This window comes from Bicyclus anynana, chromosome 25, assembly GCF_947172395.1.
Source record: "Bicyclus anynana chromosome 25, ilBicAnyn1.1, whole genome shotgun sequence".
Taxonomy (NCBI): domain Eukaryota; kingdom Metazoa; phylum Arthropoda; class Insecta; order Lepidoptera; family Nymphalidae; genus Bicyclus; species Bicyclus anynana.
In genome coordinates, this window is record NC_069107.1 from 3640838 (window position 1) to 3659749 (window position 18912).

The 18912-nt window shown below is 35.8% G+C and overlaps 1 protein-coding gene across 4 annotated transcripts in view; it reads left to right on the top strand.

Annotated features, from left to right (window-relative positions):
• The first annotated feature begins 2410 nt into the window (after positions 1 to 2410).
• Positions 2411 to 18912, top strand: part of LOC112046543 (IQ motif and SEC7 domain-containing protein 2) — a 243297-nt gene continuing 226795 nt past the window's right edge. For 2 of the 4 annotated variants that reach the window (XM_024083211.2, XM_024083212.2), the window contains exon 1: positions 2411 to 2652. The gene's annotated coding sequence lies outside the window, so the exon portion shown is untranslated. The remainder of the gene's footprint in view (positions 2653 to 18912) is intronic. The other 2 variants (XM_052889355.1, XM_052889356.1) reach the window with 1 other exon arrangement.

Consider the following 18912-nt stretch of genomic DNA (forward strand, 5'->3'; position numbering starts at 1 on the left):
TACTAATATTATAAAGGCGAAAGTTTGTGTGTAAGTGTGTAAGTATGTTTGTTCCTCTTTTACGCTGCGGCTACTGAAGCGATTTGGCTGAAATTTGGAATGGAAATAGATTTTACTATGGATTAACACATAGGCTACTTTCATCCCGGAAAAATCCACGGTTCCCGCGGGACTTGTGAAAAACTAAATTCCACGCGGACGAAGTCGCGGGCGTCCGCTAGTCTATAATATATAAAATAAAGTCGTGTTAGTTACAATATTTATAACTCAAGAACTTCTGGACCGATTTGGCTGAAAATTGGTGGAGAGGTAGTTCAGAACCAAAAGATGAACATAGGACACTTAGGGTAGGGATAGGGCTTCACGCGGACGAAGTCGCGAGCGTCCGCTAGTTTATAATGAAAGCTCCACACAAAGTGGTGGTCATTTCTCAAAGTGTATTACTTTGAAATGAGTACAATAACATAAAACATTAAATTAAATCTAGTCTGCAATGTACCATCTCGTTTAACACCGGTTAAAATGTAGAAACTGACTTGTTCCCAGAAACTAATGAATAAACAAATAATGAAATTATCACATTCAACAACCAACAAACAAGCAAGCAGACAAACAAACAAACTCTTTAGCTTTGTAATAATAATATATTTATAGATATAGATATAGATATCGACTCTATGTATTTCCCTGTCGGATTCGCGTCCTAATGCCCTCGTCGTCAGCGGTCAATTCTGACGGAAGTGAACTTAACCATTCATTTTCCTTCTACACCCTATTTTTTCTTACTGAACTTCTTTCAGAAAATTTAGTATCAAAAAAAGTTATACAAAAAACGAACATGGTCGATTTTATGGGAACAATTCACGAATGAGTTATCTAGATACTCCCGTTAGCAGTTTCTTTTCCCACAAGGTTGCACTGTATATTTTAATTTTTAACAATGTTGATTAAATACGAAATAAAAAAACACTATTAAAAATTTATAAAAAATTATCCAACCCCCCCGCTGCGGGACATTTGAGTGCCCAAGCAACCGGTGGTCAGGGTTCCAGAGTGAGGAACCTCCTCACACTACGCGCTGTCTCAAGAATCACTGCCTTCTGTATCCGACCCTTGATCCGACCGATTGAGCGATTAGCGAAAGCTTCTTGATATGTTGGTCGAAGCTTTTTGATATAAGATCATTGACTGAAACGACTATCGGAATTATTAATTTTTTTGTGCTTTTATTTTATAACCCACTGACAAGAATGTAGGAATTTGAATTTAGGAAAAACAAAGTTTTTACCTTCTTGATTGCCAATTGCGATAATTTCAATCTAAGATAGAAGGGAATTACTTGGAAGAGATAGGTACAAGTTTACCCTTACCTCTCAAGGTTTCTGTGACATCATACCGGATCGCTCGCTGTTTTAAAGTGATTTTTTAGAGTTTATTGAAGTTTTCTCCTTATAAATCGATTTGTCATATATGTATAGCTCCCGGTATGAAAAAAATATGGGCAGTAAAATTCGATGAACGAATGATAGCGTTACGTTTTTGTGCGCAACCTATACTGCGCACCTTTCACCGTGCGCTGCCGCCAACACCGTGCATGCTGTTGGCCGGCGCGCACGCCGCGGCCTGCTGCTCCTAGGTTGCGCACCTTTCCTTTTACAGCCGTAAATAGTGAGACTTAGGTACATACATGCTGCGCGGCAACATACACCTATTTAGACAGTCGATTTTAAAGAGCTGATAAAATAACCAATTTAAAAATACTCCATCTTATTTCTTTAGTTTTTGAGAACAGTTTTTAACGCCATTTTTCTTGAATATTATTGAAACTTACTGGTGCGACGGTTCGTATCGTACAGACAAGAGAACGTATTCGTTTTTGAATTTTATATTCGTTTCATAAACGACACCGTCGTGTTCCGTACGCTCCATCTGTATATTACTGATTAATCTGTGTTTAAACTTATAAGATCATATAGTTTTTGACATGCAATAGCGCCTAGCCTGTCAAGAGTGAAACGTACTGTCACCCGCACCATGCTATAGCGCAGGAACTGTAATAATTAATATTTTATTTTATTCTTCCTTTCACATTACTATTTCTTACTAGCGCCATCTATGCTTAATATAAGTAGCGTCACCTATTGTCTACATGTCAGAACTACGTAGCACACGACTCGGAATAACTTTCCATCGCACACTGTTTCACAGTTTATCAAAAAGTTTCATATATCATCAATAGGTGGCGCAAATATAACATGGCTATAATAAATGCTCGCGTAAAAGTAGGAGTTTACTTTACTCATACAGCATTTCTATTTTGTTGGGTAATACAGAATGTAATTTTCAAGCGGTGTAGTCAATACAGACAAAGCGCGCTCGTGTCTATGGGCCGAATTGTTCTTTCGTTTCTGTCAGTTAGTAATCGCTTCTGTTCGAAGTTGTTGTGTTACTCGAATGAACGTACTTGTATCGTGTATTATTTAAATGTTTTTTTCAATGTTGTGACTGAAATAAATACGAAATTGTGTGATAAGTTGTCGTAAATTGCAGTGCAGTGGTTTTTGTGAGCGTGAGCCAACGATTTTGTGTTAGAAACATGGTGCAGTGGACGTAATTCTTGGTTACACCAAGTTTGCCGGCAGAATTTTTATTGTGAGTACAATCGATATTTACCCCCTTTAATTCCCGATCGGCCGCCTATTTGGCTTTTAATTTACATAGACCATTACCATACACGGTTTACAAATGGTTGAATAAATCTAACTTGAGCAAATAATTATTTTCTTAATACGGTATTGAAGCGCATGATTGCTTCACTGTTTTTACTTGAATAATGACTTAAAATAGTCAAGTTATTTCTCTCTCTTGCATTATTAAGAGTTTCTGGCCAATTAGCTATCTAGTTGGTCGGCAAGTAATAAGAAAAATCACAATGTAGTTTACTGGTGAACTTTTTTTATTCCACTTTTCTAGTTGGAACTAATGTAGATAGGTGGTTAGGCTACACATGTAACTGTGACTTGTCATACATTATGAATGAATACAGTAAAAGTAAAAATCTGTGATAAACTTTGTTAATTTCTCTTTTAATAGCTCATTATGAATTTATGTTAACTAGTTTTAAGTACTGTACTTTTTTGAGACAAATTAATGGTATTTTTATTTAAAATTAAGTACCTATATTACGTAAAAACGAAATTAAATGCAACTTCAACTTTTACTTTGTTTTCTAAGTTTTAGGGTTTTAGTTAATAATGATTTATTTGGTGGTTTTATTTATATTTATTCTGTTAAAATATCTATGTACTTAGTTCTATTAGGTTTAAATTTCTTTTGCAGAAATTGTGTTTTTTAATTTAAACTAACTAACTTTAAGTTACATAATAAATCACAAAATTTGTAAATTTTAAGTGCCGAGGTAACTACTTATCATGCTAAAATTTTGAAATCAATGCAATACATTGCTTTTGTTGTGTCTGGTGTCTATGAATAAGCTCAAGGTGTAATTTTTAGTGTACTAAATAATAAGTCATATTGCTCACCAATCCACATTGGAGTAGCGTGGTAGGTCTAAGTTTCATAATTATAACCCCTATGTTATAGGGAAGGATGCCCGGTCCTGTCCTGTAGTTCACTATGACCTAGTTATAGACTCAGCCCACAATCCACATTCACGGTCAAATATGCTGTTTGAAAAATAAAAAGAAACCATATTTTCATTGACAATTCCCATAATACTTAATAACAACACACACAGTCTTACTTGGTACTGGTTTAAATTTGAAATAAATACTAAATGAATAAAAGAAAAAAATCTTGTTTTAAAGATACACAAGCCCAAGCTGTGGGAATATGGTAAACAGAAACTTTAGAAGGACATGCCATAGGAGAGGAATAAGAAAAACAGGGATTCTTTAACCCTACACTATCTTCTTTTTCTTCTTTCCTGGGCCTTTTCCGCACTAGGCCACTAAGGGTTATTCAGTATACGTCAATCCTGGTGCTGGTCCCCACTGGAGTTACTCCAGCCAACCAAGCCCGCTCCAGAAGCTAAACAGGCCGGTCAGATCGCCAGGAGCCAATGTGTGTTGACCGTTGGTTTAGAACCTCTACATTTAAGCATAACCAGGCTCAGAGATTTTTCTCTGCCACATGGCAAACCAAACACCCGCTCGGTGATTAAATGGAATGCCAAGTTATTAGTCCCTAGTTACGGCTGAAAAAGTTGCTGTTTAGCAACTTTTTCATACATCACATTACTATCATCATCATCCATCATCATCATCATTATCAACCCATATTTGGCTCACTGCTGAGCTTGTGTCTTCTCTCAGAATGAGAGGGGTCAGGCCAATAGTCCACCACGCTGGCCCAATAAGTATTAGCAGACTTCACACACACAGAATTTTAAGAAAATTCAGTAAGCAGGTTTCGTTACTAAACACTGTCATTATCATTGTCAACCCAAATTCGACTCACTGCTGAGCTCGAGTTTCCTCTCAGAAAAATACTTGCTTTTAATTATGCAACAAGGATATTATCTATGCAACCTACTCATTTAAATCATATTTTTAATATATTTTATGTAATAATGTATTATGTAACATTATGTAAAGTGAAAGAAAAATTAATATTCATTTCCTTGACTTGCAAAAAAGTTACAAACTTTGAAATCTGTATTTATTAATGTCACAAAACAGAATGAATTATCATATTATCAACTGGGTGACTAATAAGGTACTTTATTTGTAGTAGGAATTAAAATGTTATGTAACTAATTAGGTTTATTAACTAATCTATATTTGAAATAATATTTATGAGTTTAAGTTTATAGGTTTAACAGTAAAAGATCTGGTCTCATACCTAAAGGTTGTAGGTTTGATCGCAGCACTACAGTCTTACCAACTAATGGGGATGATGACTAGGTTTGAATATATTGATTTTTATGATACATTCGGGTAAATAGGGTCAATGTTAACTAATTAATACATAAAAAGCAAAGATTGTCTGGATATTTGCAAAATAAATGAGATTATAAAATTTCAAAATCTATTAAAAATATTTTATCGTAATTAGATGAAAATTCATACAGTTTTAGCTTCCTTACGTTAAATGTGACATTTTTTAATATTTGAACTATAAACATAAACGCACGAATAACAAAGATATTAGTAATTTTGTTTGAACGCACATACAAATGTAACGATCATTACATTGCCTACGACGTCATTAGTTCGTGCCATTTTGTATGGGGCGTTTTTCAGGGAACCGCGGCAGCGCCGCAAATCTGACTCTTTAAATCCCTGTAGCTCCGAAAGTAATGATTGCAGATACCCTGTTCATTTTACAAAATTGCTTTACTATTAGTATACTCTTAATTTATATACAATTTAAAAAACTGTCATCATCCCTATTGGTGAGTAACAGGAATACTGGTCATAAGTATTAAAGGTTATAGCAAATATTCTTTAAAAAACAGTGTCGAGAGAGCAGGATGAACACAATATAATCAATATGTGTACAAATAGGTATTTCAGTATGTAAGAAAAATAATTGGAATAATGCAAAACATATAAACATCATACTGATAAGAAATTAAACAGAACAGGTAAATGCTGCCTTTCCTGCCATCATATTACGAGTTATGACATCTATGACAGGAAAGTCATTATACATGACAGGAAAGTCAAAGCATGTGACAATGTAATATTACAATTAATTTTAAAATCAATAGAACACCTATTTACGTATTACTTAGGTACATAGTTTAAGATTTTCACTTGCTTTGGGACTTGGGAATTCCTAATCCTTATATAGTGTTTGTAGTAAGCTGTAAAAATTATTATTGCAGTTATTAATTCAAGTAAGTACTTACCACATATCTACTAAAGTAATAGGGATGATGACAGTTTTTTAAATTGTATATAAATTAAGAGTATACTAATAGTAAAGCAATTTTGTAAAAGGAACAGGGTATCTGCGATCATTACTTTCGGAGCTACAGGGATTTAAAGAGTCAGATTTGCGGCGCTGCCGCGGATCCCTGAAAAACGCCCCATACAAAATGGCTCGAAAAAATGACGTCATAGGCAATGTAATGATCGTTAGATTTGTATGCGCGTTCAAACAAAATTACTAATATCTTTGTTATTTGTGCGTTTATCTTTATAGTTCATATATTAAAAAATGTCACATTTAATGCAAGGAAGCTAAAACTGTATGAATTTTCATCTAATTACGATAAAAAAATTTTAGTAGTTTTTGAAATTTTATAATCTCATTTATTTTGCAAATATCCAGACAATCTTTGCTTTTTATGTATAAATTAGTTAACATTGACCCTATTTACCCGAATGTATCATAAAAATCAATATATTCAAACCTAGTCATCATCCCCATTTTAAAATAATAAGTAACTGTTTTACTAAGTCTAGATTACAAAAATACAAAGTAGGTAGGTAATAGTTGCATATTGACCTTGATTAAAGTCTCTATCTATGTTGTTTTTGTATGCACTAGTTTTTGTGCTAGCTCAGTTGTAAAAGTGTCTACTTTAAATACTGAATAATATTAACAATAACTAATAGGCAAGGCTTAGGTCATTTATGAATGTATACCTACACAATCTTCAGGTGTATGTAACCTGCGAGTAGGTAGGTAACATGGAGTTGGTTTTAACTCGTCATGAAAACCAAGTAAAGTCGGCCATTTATTCAGTCGGTCAATTATTCTCACGTTTCTGCAGCGCAAACGGCAGCGAAGACGTTTCATAAGTCGAGACGTCATGCATGCAGTGACCAATACACGGTCAATATAGTCGTGGGTGCTGCAGAAACTTGAGAATAATTGATCGTCAATGGCGTGCACTTGGGTCGTGATTTACGATTTAGATGTACAAAGACTTAATAATATCAAAAATGACTAATAGGCAAGGCTTAGGTCATTTATGAATGTGTCAAACATACACAAACTTCAGGCATAGGTACCTATACGAGTAACATGCACTTTTTTAAATCGCGAACGCGTCTTGAAAACCAAGTAAAAGAAACCAAAACGCAGTAAAGGGGTCGTGATTTACGATTCAGATGTGGTACAGATAACACACATTGAAACGCACAGGGTTGCCACTTACTAAAATATATTACCTACTTTATTGTAGGTACTTAAACTTTATTAGAAACGCACGTGTAAAATTCTATTTTTCACAAATCCCGCAGGAACCTCGTATTTTTTCGCGTTAAAAAGAAGCCTATATGTTGCTCCATAACCTATTCTATCTTCCAGTAATAGTCCCATTAAAATAGGTTCAGCCGTTCCAGAGATTAGCCCTGACAAACATACACAAAAAAATTTTTAAAAGTATGTTTTAGTATCCTATAAATTGCTATACGTAAGCACTTGAAAAAAAACATAGGTAGTGATTCAAATTCAGTTCAAATCACTGACATACACTTCAATTTTATATGTACCTATTGATGTAATTTGTACTAAGTATATGAGAAAAAAAAAGTTAATTATTTTTGGACAACTAGATGTACCTACAGCTTGTTTGGTTAAAGAACCAAATGTATTAAATGGTTAACAGCTTTAACCAAGTAAAGCTGTTGGTTAAAGCTGTTAACCAAATGTACATAATTGTCTTAAAAAGGTGGCAACTCTAGTGACCACTCTGCCGATAGATATGTGTGCTTTCGGCCTTAAATGTTCTACAGGAGAATGTTGGAAGACCAGTTTCTGACCTATGGCACTGGAGTAGCTAATTATATAGGTATTTAGCCTATTTACGTGTTGACGTTTTGCGCTTATTACCTACGTACTTGATGTCATAAAGATGTAACGAGTACCTACCAGTATTTTCTAAATTATTTGTGACTAGAAATCGCCCGAGACTTTCGTCCGCGAATAATATGGAGACTGTTCTAAAGAATGTTTTAATAAGTTATTAGATAATCGTCATCATCGTTAACAACCCTTATTCGGCTCACTGTTGAGCACAAGTCACCTCTCAGAATAAGAGGGATTAGGCCAATAGTCCACCACGCTGGCCCAATGCGGATTGGTACACTTCACACACGCAGAGAATAAGAAAAATTCTCATTTATGCGAGTTTCCTCACATTGTTTTCCCCTCACCGTTTGAGACATGTGATATTTAATTTTTTTAAATGTACATAACTGAAAAGTTGGAGATGCAAGCCCCGAACTGGATTCGAACCTTCGCCCTTTGAATCGAAGTCAGTGGTCATATCTACGACGGCTCTTATGGATTGTATTTACCAGCTGGCCTATTCACTATTTAGGTCTTTATTATCAACCTATTAGAATAAACATCAAATCAATGTCATCTACATACTGTATGATATCCACCAGTAAGCATCGGATGACATTTGTTACATAGAATCTCAATTTCGTATATGTCAACTGGCAACTTCGTCCGTAACACTCCCGATGGTCCGCGCGGGCCGAGGGGCGTGTAGCGATGAATGAAAAGTGACTGATGCACCTCACTTTTCATCACGCACGATTACACACCCGCGCAGTCTTTCCCCCCGTCGCCCGCATATCATGGAAGTGTCATCAACGAAGTTGCCAGACTTATAGCATATGTTAAAGATAGTGAATAAGCCTAGCTGTAAGACTATAAAAATGTCTTTTTGCGATGAATTATAAAGGCGATAACTAACTAAAGTCTAAACACATCAACATCTAAGACCACTAACTAATTAAGGCGAACCGGTAAATAAGAGAAAACCGCCTTCAGATGCTACGTAAGAGATAATCTAAAATTAGTATTCCTATGGCGCGCGGAGCAACGCCCTAAGCGACTTCATTATTTTTTTGTCTGACACATGCGGTTCAGGCAATGTTTACGTTTACGCGTATGAGTAACATCGTGTACACGTAGTTTTTAGGGTTCTGTAGTAAGGGTTCTTATGACCCAACTTCAAATGAACCCCCAACAGGTTCGATGGCAGGCGTCCACAGATCCGCAACGTACGTATCGGAAGCATCGCATCAGAGGGATTTTTAATTTTACAGCAGATAAAATCCGTTCTATGCGATCCGTACAATGCGGATCAGTGGACGCACTTGTATGACTTTCTATACAAAGAATACTAAAATCCGTTTGTTGCGACTCGTCCGATACGTACGATCCGTACGATACGATCCGTACGTCCGTCTGTCACCCGGCTGTATCTCAGGAACCCTAATAGTTCATCGTCATCATTATCAAACCATATTCGGCTCACTGCTGAGCTCGGGTCTCCTATCAGAATGAGAGGGGTTAGACCAATAGTCCACCACGCTGGCCCAATGCGGATTGGCAGACTTCATACACGCAGAGAATTAAGAAAATTCTCTAGTATGCAGATTTCCTCACGATGTTTTTCCTTCACCGTTTGAGACACCTGATATTTAATTTCCCTAAAACCCTGATGTTAGACTTAGACCAGATGATGTATTACTTTGGCCTCTACAACAACAAATACTACAAAACAAAATAAAATAAATATTTAAAGAGGCTCTCATACACCAAACCTTTTTTTGCTCGTTTTTGCTTAATATTCATAACGGCCACAGATAGACGTTTGAAATACAGAGTAGGTATTGCGTTATATTATTCACTTTAAAAATAAATAATTACCTAAGCAAGTACTTGTATTAAAATAAAATTAATATTTAATGGAGGCTTATGATTTTATTGTCGTTTTTATAGATAATGGTACGGAACCCTCCGTACGCGAGTCCGAGACGCACTTGGTCGTTTTTTTTACAATCTTGATACAGTAATTAATACCCCTTACAATATGCGGAGTGTTGTAAGTTTACTGTTTGTATCGGTGTCTTATTAATTTATTATTAAGTATAACACTAGCAGACGCAGCGCAGTTTCGTTTCCCGTGGGAAGATGGGTATAAAATAAAGCCTATCGGCACTAACAATTGTAATCTCTGTAATTTACTGAACACATTTTGAAAAATTTTTCAAAATCTGTTAAGTAGATACAGAGATTACCCCTGTACATCACAAACATCAAAACTTTATTAAGAATAACCGAATGTCTGCAAATATACTCGAGTTGGGTCTCAAATGAAAGTGCATTGAAAGAGAATATTGATGACTTGATCGAGAGTGTAATTAATAATTTCGTGACATTTGGGGGTTTTCTCAAAATTCAACTCTGTCAAACAAAAAAAAATAATTTTCAAAATTGGTTAATAAATGACGAAATTATAACAAAAAAAAACCTACGCATCGTATTGGGAACCTCCTCCTTTTTTGAAGTCGGGTGAAAAAAGAAAAAGAGACCTAGGGAAAAAATAAACCGAATGTGTACGTACGTGTTAACCGAAATTATTAAAATGGAGCGTACTCCATATTAGGAAGATTTCTAAAAAGTCCAGCTTTTGTTTACAATGTCCTTATACACCATTGTTAATGTCCAAAGCTTTAAAACACTACCTTAAAAGAAGAGATGTGAATTATGTAGACCATGGAAATAAAACGTATGTAGGTACCTACACTAAACAAACCTGTAATACCACTCCCTAATTAGAAATGTTCTTTTAGAGGTTAAGTCAAACAAAGGAAAGAAAAGAAAGAAAAAACGTTAATTTTAAAATTGTGCCTCACGCCACAATGCCGAAGCATTTTTTTTTATTTTGTATAAGCTTGGCTACAATCACGACTGATTTTAATCGATGAAGCAGCCTATGGTGGAACGCGATTGCCTAGAAGATGCTTATTCACTCTTGACTTGAAGATACCCATATTGTAGGTGGTGGGGAAAACTGAAGCTGGGAGAGCATTCCACATCTTTGCAGTGCGTATAAGGAAAGAGGAACTAAACCGCTTAGTACGCGTCCGAGGAATTTCGACGACGTAGCGGTGCAGATCTCTGCGATGCCTAACGGCGGAGATAGCCCAAGATCGAACAGTTCCTGAGTGCACTCCCCGAAGTATATCTTGTAGAACACCGACAGACAGGCACCGATGCAGCGACCGATGCCACCACCACCACCACCACCAACCACCTGAGCAAGGCAAGACCAATACTCAAGCAGCAGAAGCATCACACTGTCATGTTTGGCACAATCTTGAAAAAGGTACCAGTTCAGCGTTTTGCTGCATGATCCAAGAAATTCCTGGAGCATACAGCACTGATTTTCAGCCGATGCAGACCACTCTATCTAAGGTCCTGTGAGACTAGGACCTCAGTTTGAACTTTAGAGGGACGTTGAGACGACGACTTTAGATGGTAACTAGCCCGAAGCCTCTAACCAGCCAGACCTAGTCCAATAAAAAAAACCTGAATCTACCCAGTCGAGGATTGAACTTAGTACCTCCGTCTAGCAAATCCACCGCGCATGCCACTGCGCCACAGAGGCCGTCAAAGGAATAAAATATTTTAATCCTGGAAAACAACACCTCCAAAATTACTCGTACATACCCAATTTGACGAGCGAACGGCGGACGAGTAAATCAAATAATTAATTTACTTAAATAATAACATTTTAAGGTAAAAACGACTTCCGAAATGAAGGTTTTTTTTTTAGCGGAAAATCATTCGCAAAGACTGCAACAATTGCATAAGTCGGTCAACCTAAACAGGTCGTGGAAATAGGAAGTCTGTTTTGTTTGTTTTTTTATACACGCGGATGTCCCGCGGTTTCACCCGGATAGCTCCCGTTCCTGTGAGAGTACAGAGATAAAATAAAGCCTATGTTAATCGTTAATAATGTAACTTTTCATTGGTAAAATTATTTTTAATTCGGTTAAGTGGTTTAAGCTTGAAAGAGTAACAAACTCACATTCGCACTGTCGATATCGACGAGATATTGCAACCGCGCTTCACTAGTAAGCTACTTCATGATATTTATCAATGAATAAGTTCGGCAAGGTCATAATATAAGGGGCACAATTTAAGATCTATTTACAAAAGAAATATTTTTGACTCCGAGACTATTCATTTCAGAACAAATGTTCCTTAGACATTTTTAATTAATTTTCCTTAGAGCATATAATCCTAGAGTTATGGGATACTCCAGAGCACCCTGTATTAATGTGAAAGGTCATCACGATATCTCGAAAACCGCTTGACGTACAAAGTTGAAATTTGGCAGTGAGGTAGTTCATAGGTAGTAGACATCCACTAAGAGCAGATTTTGCGAGAAGGTCGGATTAAGGAGATATAAGGGTGGACGAAGTCACGGGCGTCCGCCAGTATTACGAGTAGTATAGTTTATTAGTTAGTGTAGTAGTAGTATTAGTTAGTATGTAATATTCACAGAACTGTACCTAATAGAAGTACAATCTGTACTAATATTATAAAGCTGAAGAGTTTGTTTGTTTGTTTGTTTGATTGAACGCGCTAATCTCAGGAGCTACTGGTCCGATTTGAAAAATTCTTTCAGTGTTAGATAGCCCATTTATCGAGGAAGGCTATAGGCTATATATTATCCCAGTATTCCTACGGGAACGTAAACCACGCGGGTAAAACCGCGCGGCGTTGGCTAGTTATTTTATATTTGTGTTAAGGTTACCTCGACAATGGCGGCGCAGAACAGACACTAAACCATTAAAATAATTAAATACAATAGTGTAATTAAGATATTTTGTTACCAATTGCAACGCTTGGAGGCTTTCGAGCGGTAAATTATTTCAGATCTTAGATAAATACTTTTAATATTAAGTTTACTAAATACAAGGCTAATAACCTTTTGTATCTTTGTGTTTTACCTTCACTTCATTATTATTGTTATTCTTTATTGTGGAAATAAAGAAAAACAAAGTAACTTTTGATAGAGTTTGATATTTTCATAACTTCAAGATATTGTTTATCTAGGTATACCTACATCTCATAGACAGACAACCCAATTATCACAATATAAAAGGGATATATTTCCCGTTTAAGATCCAAAGTTAACAATACAGAAAGCTCCCCTTCAACGAACACAGTATATTTCTAGATCAGTCCTAAGTATTTATTGACATTAAGCCATTGGTTAAGATAAAATAATAAAAAAAACCCCGGCAGTCAGCTACATGGGTAGGTATACCTAGCCAGAATAATGATTTTTACTAATTATTTTACTCATTAGAAAAACGCCGACACCTTTCGAATTACCTGGATCCAAATATCGGGTCTTCATCTTATACATTGTTAGCTAAGAACTGAAGAATACCGTCATCATCATCATCATCATATCAGCCGATGGACGTCCACTGCAGTATATAGGCCTTTTGTAGGGACTTCCAATCATCACGATCCTGAGCCGCCTGCATCCAGCGAATCCGTGCAACTCGCTTGATGTCGTCAGTCCACCTGGTGGGGGGCAAACAACACTGCGCTTTCTAGTGTGGGGTCGCCATTCCAGCACCTTGGGACCCCGAACGTCTATCGGCTCTTCGAACTATGTGCCCCGACATTATTGTCAATAATGACAGCTTTCAAACAATAACCGCATCATAATCGCTTCAATACTTTTGAAGATACAGTGCCATAGACAAACACACAGATACCCGGACAAATACGCCAAACGTTAAAAGTCCTTCCTACTAATATTATAAACGCGAAAGTTTGTATGTTTAGATGTTTGTTACTCTTTAACGCCGCAACTACTAACTACGAAATTTGGAATGGAAATAGATTTTACTCTGGATTAACACATAGGCTACTCTTTGTCCCGGAAAAATCAATGGTTTCCCGAGATTTGTAACAAACTTATGATTTTGATGGTATGAATGTTTGTTACTCTTTCACGCCGTAACTACTAAACCGAATCACTTGAAATTTGAAGTGGAGATAGATTATAGCCTGGATTAACAAATAGGCTACATTTTATCCCGGAAAAATTCATAGTTCCCGAGGGATTAGTGAAAAGTAAATTCCACAGGAACGAAGTCGCGGGCGTCCGTTAATAATAGTAATATACGAAAGTTCACTTCAATTCGGAAGCTTCAAGCTGGTTCGGAGTATGTTATCTAACTGTTCATCCAATAAACATAACAATTAAACGTGGGTAACTTCCACCGGTGAGTTCATTTCAATTGAATAGAATATACTATCAGATAGCGTGGCGTTAGTTCACAAAGTTTACGCGAATGGGGCCAAGTATTGCAACGCAAAGGAACTGATGTTATTTGCTCTGTACTTATGTTTGCTAGATGGTTCGGAATATCGACATGACTTATGACAGAATGTTCTATAGAAAGTCAAGTAAAACACCATTGTTTTGTGCTTTGAGATATGTGGTTGTAGGTAAAATTAGGTATTTTAATTAAAAAAGAATATACTCTCTGATAATGTGGCATTAGTTCACAAAGTTTACGCGAATGGGGCCAAGTATTGCAACGCAAAGGAACTGATGTTATTTGCTCTGTACTTATGTTTGCTAGATGGTTCGGAATATCGACATGACTTATGACAAAATGTTCTATCGAAAGTCTAGTAAAACACCATTGTTTTGCGCTTTGAGATATGTGGTTGTAGGTAAAATTAGGTATTTTAATTAAAAAAGAATATACTATACCATAAAAAACAACACTTGTAAAATGTTACAATTCTCGCAATCAGTTACTCTACCGCAAAAAGTTGTGAGATCCATGTAATACCAAGTCGATTACCTTATTCTGTCCGTAATTAAGAGCTTTTCTGTTTCAAGTTGTTACGTAATTAGCTAACCTAATAACATTTTACAGTAACCATATCAACATTAAAAATCTTTGGTCACTATAAGATGTTGTCAGGTTAGCTAATTCAGATAATAATAATTTAGTTTGGGGACAGATCTGATAGCGTGGCATTAGTTCACAAAGTTTACATGAATGGGGCCAAGTATTGCAACGCAAAGGAACTGATGTTATTTGCTCTGTACTTATGTTTGCTAGATGGTTCGGAATATCGACATGACTTATGCCAAAATGTTTTATAGAAAGTCCAGTAAAACACTATATGTTTTGTGCTTTAAGATGTGTGGTTGTCGGTAAAATTAGGTATTTTAAATGATAAAGGAATATACTACGTATTTGATAGCGTGGCTTTAGTTCACAAAGTTTACGCGAATGGGGGAATGAATTGCAACGCGGTATAAAGGAACTGATGTTATTTGCTCTGTACTTATGTTTGCTAGATGGTTCGGAATATCGACATGACTTATGACAAAATGTTCTATAGAAAGTCAAGTAAAACACCATTGTTTTGCGCTTTGAGTTATGTGGTTGTCGGTAAAATTAGCTATTTTATTTGAAAAAGAATATACTGCTTATCTGATAGCGCCAAGTATTGCAGCGCAGTATAAAGGAACCGATGCTATTTGCTCTATGTATTGTATTTGTTAGATGGACCGGAATATCGACATGACTTATGACAAAATGCTTTATAGAAAGTCTAGTAAAACACCTGTGTTGTGCTTTGAGATATATGGTTGTCGCTAAAATTAGATATTTTATTTGAAAAGAATATACTATCTGATAGCGTGGCAAATAGCGTGGTTAGTTCAGAAAGTTTTCGCAATTGTGGCCAAGTATTGCAGCGGAGTATAAGAAACCGATGCTATTTGTTCTGTACTTATGTTTGCTAGGTGGTCCGGAATGTTGACATGACTTATGACAGAATGTTTTATAGAAAGTCGAGTTAACAAGTATGTATGTGTTGCTTTGAGATATATGGTTGTCGGTAAAATTAGGTATTTTAATTGAAAAATAATATATATATTAAGTACCTAATAGCGTGGTTAGTTCACAAAATTTACGCGAATGGGGCCAAGAATTGGAGCGTAGTAAAAAGAACCGATGTTACTTACGTCTATATCAGAACATTCACTATAGCTACATGATGAACGCTTACTGTGTTGTTCTTGTAACTTACGCTGGTAACTTGAAATTTTAAAACGTAGATAAGTGTGTTGTTAAGTAAACTCGAAAACTTAAAATTATAGTTACGAGGGTGTCAAACGCGTCTTGGTACTAGAGAGAGAGCTCGCTTTAAACTAAACTAACAGTTTGTAAACGTGTTTGACTTCAAACATCATAACTAAGTAGTCCAGGTATACAATATAGCCAATTTAGTGGCGCCACTACAGCAACTTTTTGTCGAGCGACAATTTTCAAGTGCGCACTCACGCTTGTAGTTGCAACTTTGTTTGTAAACGTGTGCGACTTCAAAGCTCAAAACTAAGTGGTCCAGGTGTACGAGACGACCAATTTAGCGGGACCCTCGCATTTCACACACTTAATTGCTTTGGAATCGCATCGGAGGGTTCTACTGAAGTTGGTGCATTGAACAATAACAGTGCAGCCGCAATAGCATTACATCATACGACCACACAATAGTGTGATGTGACTTAGTTTGTATTGCCATTGACATTCGATTTAACTGTGTTAGCTTATCAAGGTTTTATCTTGTTATCTAGTACTTACGTTTGCTAGATGGATCGGAATATCGACATGACTTATGACAATATGTTCTATAGAAGGTCTAGTAAAACACCATTGTTTTGTGCTTTGAGATATGTGGTTGTAGGTAAAATTCGGTATTTTAATTATAAAAGAATATACTATCTGATAATGTGGCATTAGTTCACAAAGTTTACGCGAATGAGGCCAAGTATCGCAACGCAAAGGTATTGATGTTATTTGCTCTGTACTTATGTTTGATAGATGGTTCGGAATACCGACATGGCTTACGACAATATGTTCTATAGAAGGTCTAGTAAGACACCATTGTTTTATGCTTTGAGATATGTGGTTGTAGGTAAAATTCGGTATTTTAATTAAATAAGAATATACTATTCGATAGCGTGGCATTAGTTCACAAAGTTTACGCGAATGAGGCCAAGTATCGCAACGCAAAGGTATTGATGTTATTTGCTCTGTACTTATGTTTGATAGATAGTTCGGAATACCGACATGACTTACGACAATATGTTCTATAGAAGGTCTAGTAAAACACATTTGTTTTGTGCTTTGAGATATGTGTAGGTAAAATTCGGTATTTTAATTATAAAAGAATATACTATTTGATAGCGTGGCATTAGTTCACAAAGTTTAAGCGAATGGGGCCAAGTATTGCAACGCAATATACGTTACGATCGTTAATACATACGACCACACAATAGTGTGATGTGACTTAGTTTGTATTGCCATTGACATTCGATTTAAGAGCGCGCAGCGCGTCGGTACGATATGGATAAAAGTCGAAGCGCGAACGAGACGCCGAATTATGACTTTGTGTGAAAAGCACGGAGCGATTGACGCGCGACGCAAATTTTATGAAGTGAGCGCCAAAACCATTTTTACCTAATTGCAAGTAAATTAAACAACATAACGAAAAACAAAATGGCGATGTGCAAGATATATACCTAATTTTTTATACAAAACAAAAATTCAAGAAAATAAGTTAGCTTTTCCTGAGATTGAAAGCAAAATGTGAGCAAAACATGTATTTTTCAAAAAAAATAAACTATCGAGAAAAGTTTTACAAATTGTGTATTTTCTATAGTCATAAAGAAGCTAACACTTTGAAATATCATTTAGCCAAATATCAAGCTCCTAACTTTTCCAGAATCTGAGATCCAGAACCATTTGTAACCACCAAATAACATATTGCACACTCTTAACTGTGTTAGCTTATCAAGGTTTTATCTCGTTATCTAGATTATCTGGGGAACATACGGGGAGTAAGTTGTTGAAATTCCTTTCTTATCGATCTTGTTTAATACTAGCAGACGCCACATGGTTTCACCCGTTTCCGTTCAAAAAAATTTAGCCTGTGCTACTTGGTGAAAACATAACTTACTAATGTAAGTATTCGGCAAAAGAAATAAAATCGGTCGAGTAGGTTTTTTTTCCGGATATTTTTGTTTTTTCGATTTCTGGCTTTATTTTAAAAGCTATTGGTATTAGAAATCTCTACCAATATAAAGAGGTAAAGTTTGTGGTAATGTAAAGGGTAATATCTGGATTTGCGAAACCAATTTTGAAAATTCTTTAACCACTAGAAAGCCACGTTAGGGTAGTGTCATAGGCTATATATTATATTTTTCTCCCGAGAATGGGAACTACGTAGGTAAATACTCGTTTCGATTAAGATTTTTCACTCGATCGAACATTGAACAAAAATGATTTCCAGGAAAATATTAATTTTACCTTTCTTCCTTTGAGCAAAAAGAAAATACTCAAGTTTCCCGGGAATGGGGATGACATAATTGGAAAAGTTTACTTTACTCGTACCTTGCCTAATAAAATATTAAGTGAGGGAAATTCGAGACAGAAATTAGAAGAGAACGTAATACACGTGCATATAGGTATGTATTATAATTGACTTTAATTACTCATAAATTAAAATTTAATTAAGTACTTATGTATTAATTAAAATAATAAAGAGCTATATTATTCTTAGACGGAATATCGCTCAGTTACGTTGTGATGGGATGAAAAAGAGAGCTACTCTATTCTTCTATACTAATGCATATATGATTGTAATGGGTACTTATGGTAGTACATTTTTGGATCTATAAATTGCATAAAGAGAAGAAAAGAGGAAAGAAAACAAGAAAGGAAAGAAGAAGTGAATTCACTGGGACTTTTGTCACTAGTATCTTAATTGTTAATGATTTTAAACTTATTTCGTGGTTGTTCATTATGAATGTTATTTAAACGGGTACATAGCACGATAAAACGACGAGATTTTTATTGTCGATATTTCGACCCAGTTGCATGGATCGTGGTCACGACGGGACTGAAGTTGCGAGATGAGAAGTGAAGTCAGCTGTTAGGGGCAGAATCGATCTACCCTCTTTCTTTCTTAATTGTTTTTTTATTATCATGGTGTCATTGTATACGACAGTGTCAGAAAATTATCAAAATATATATATATATAGTGAGACGAGGCCTTATCTTCGAATCACTT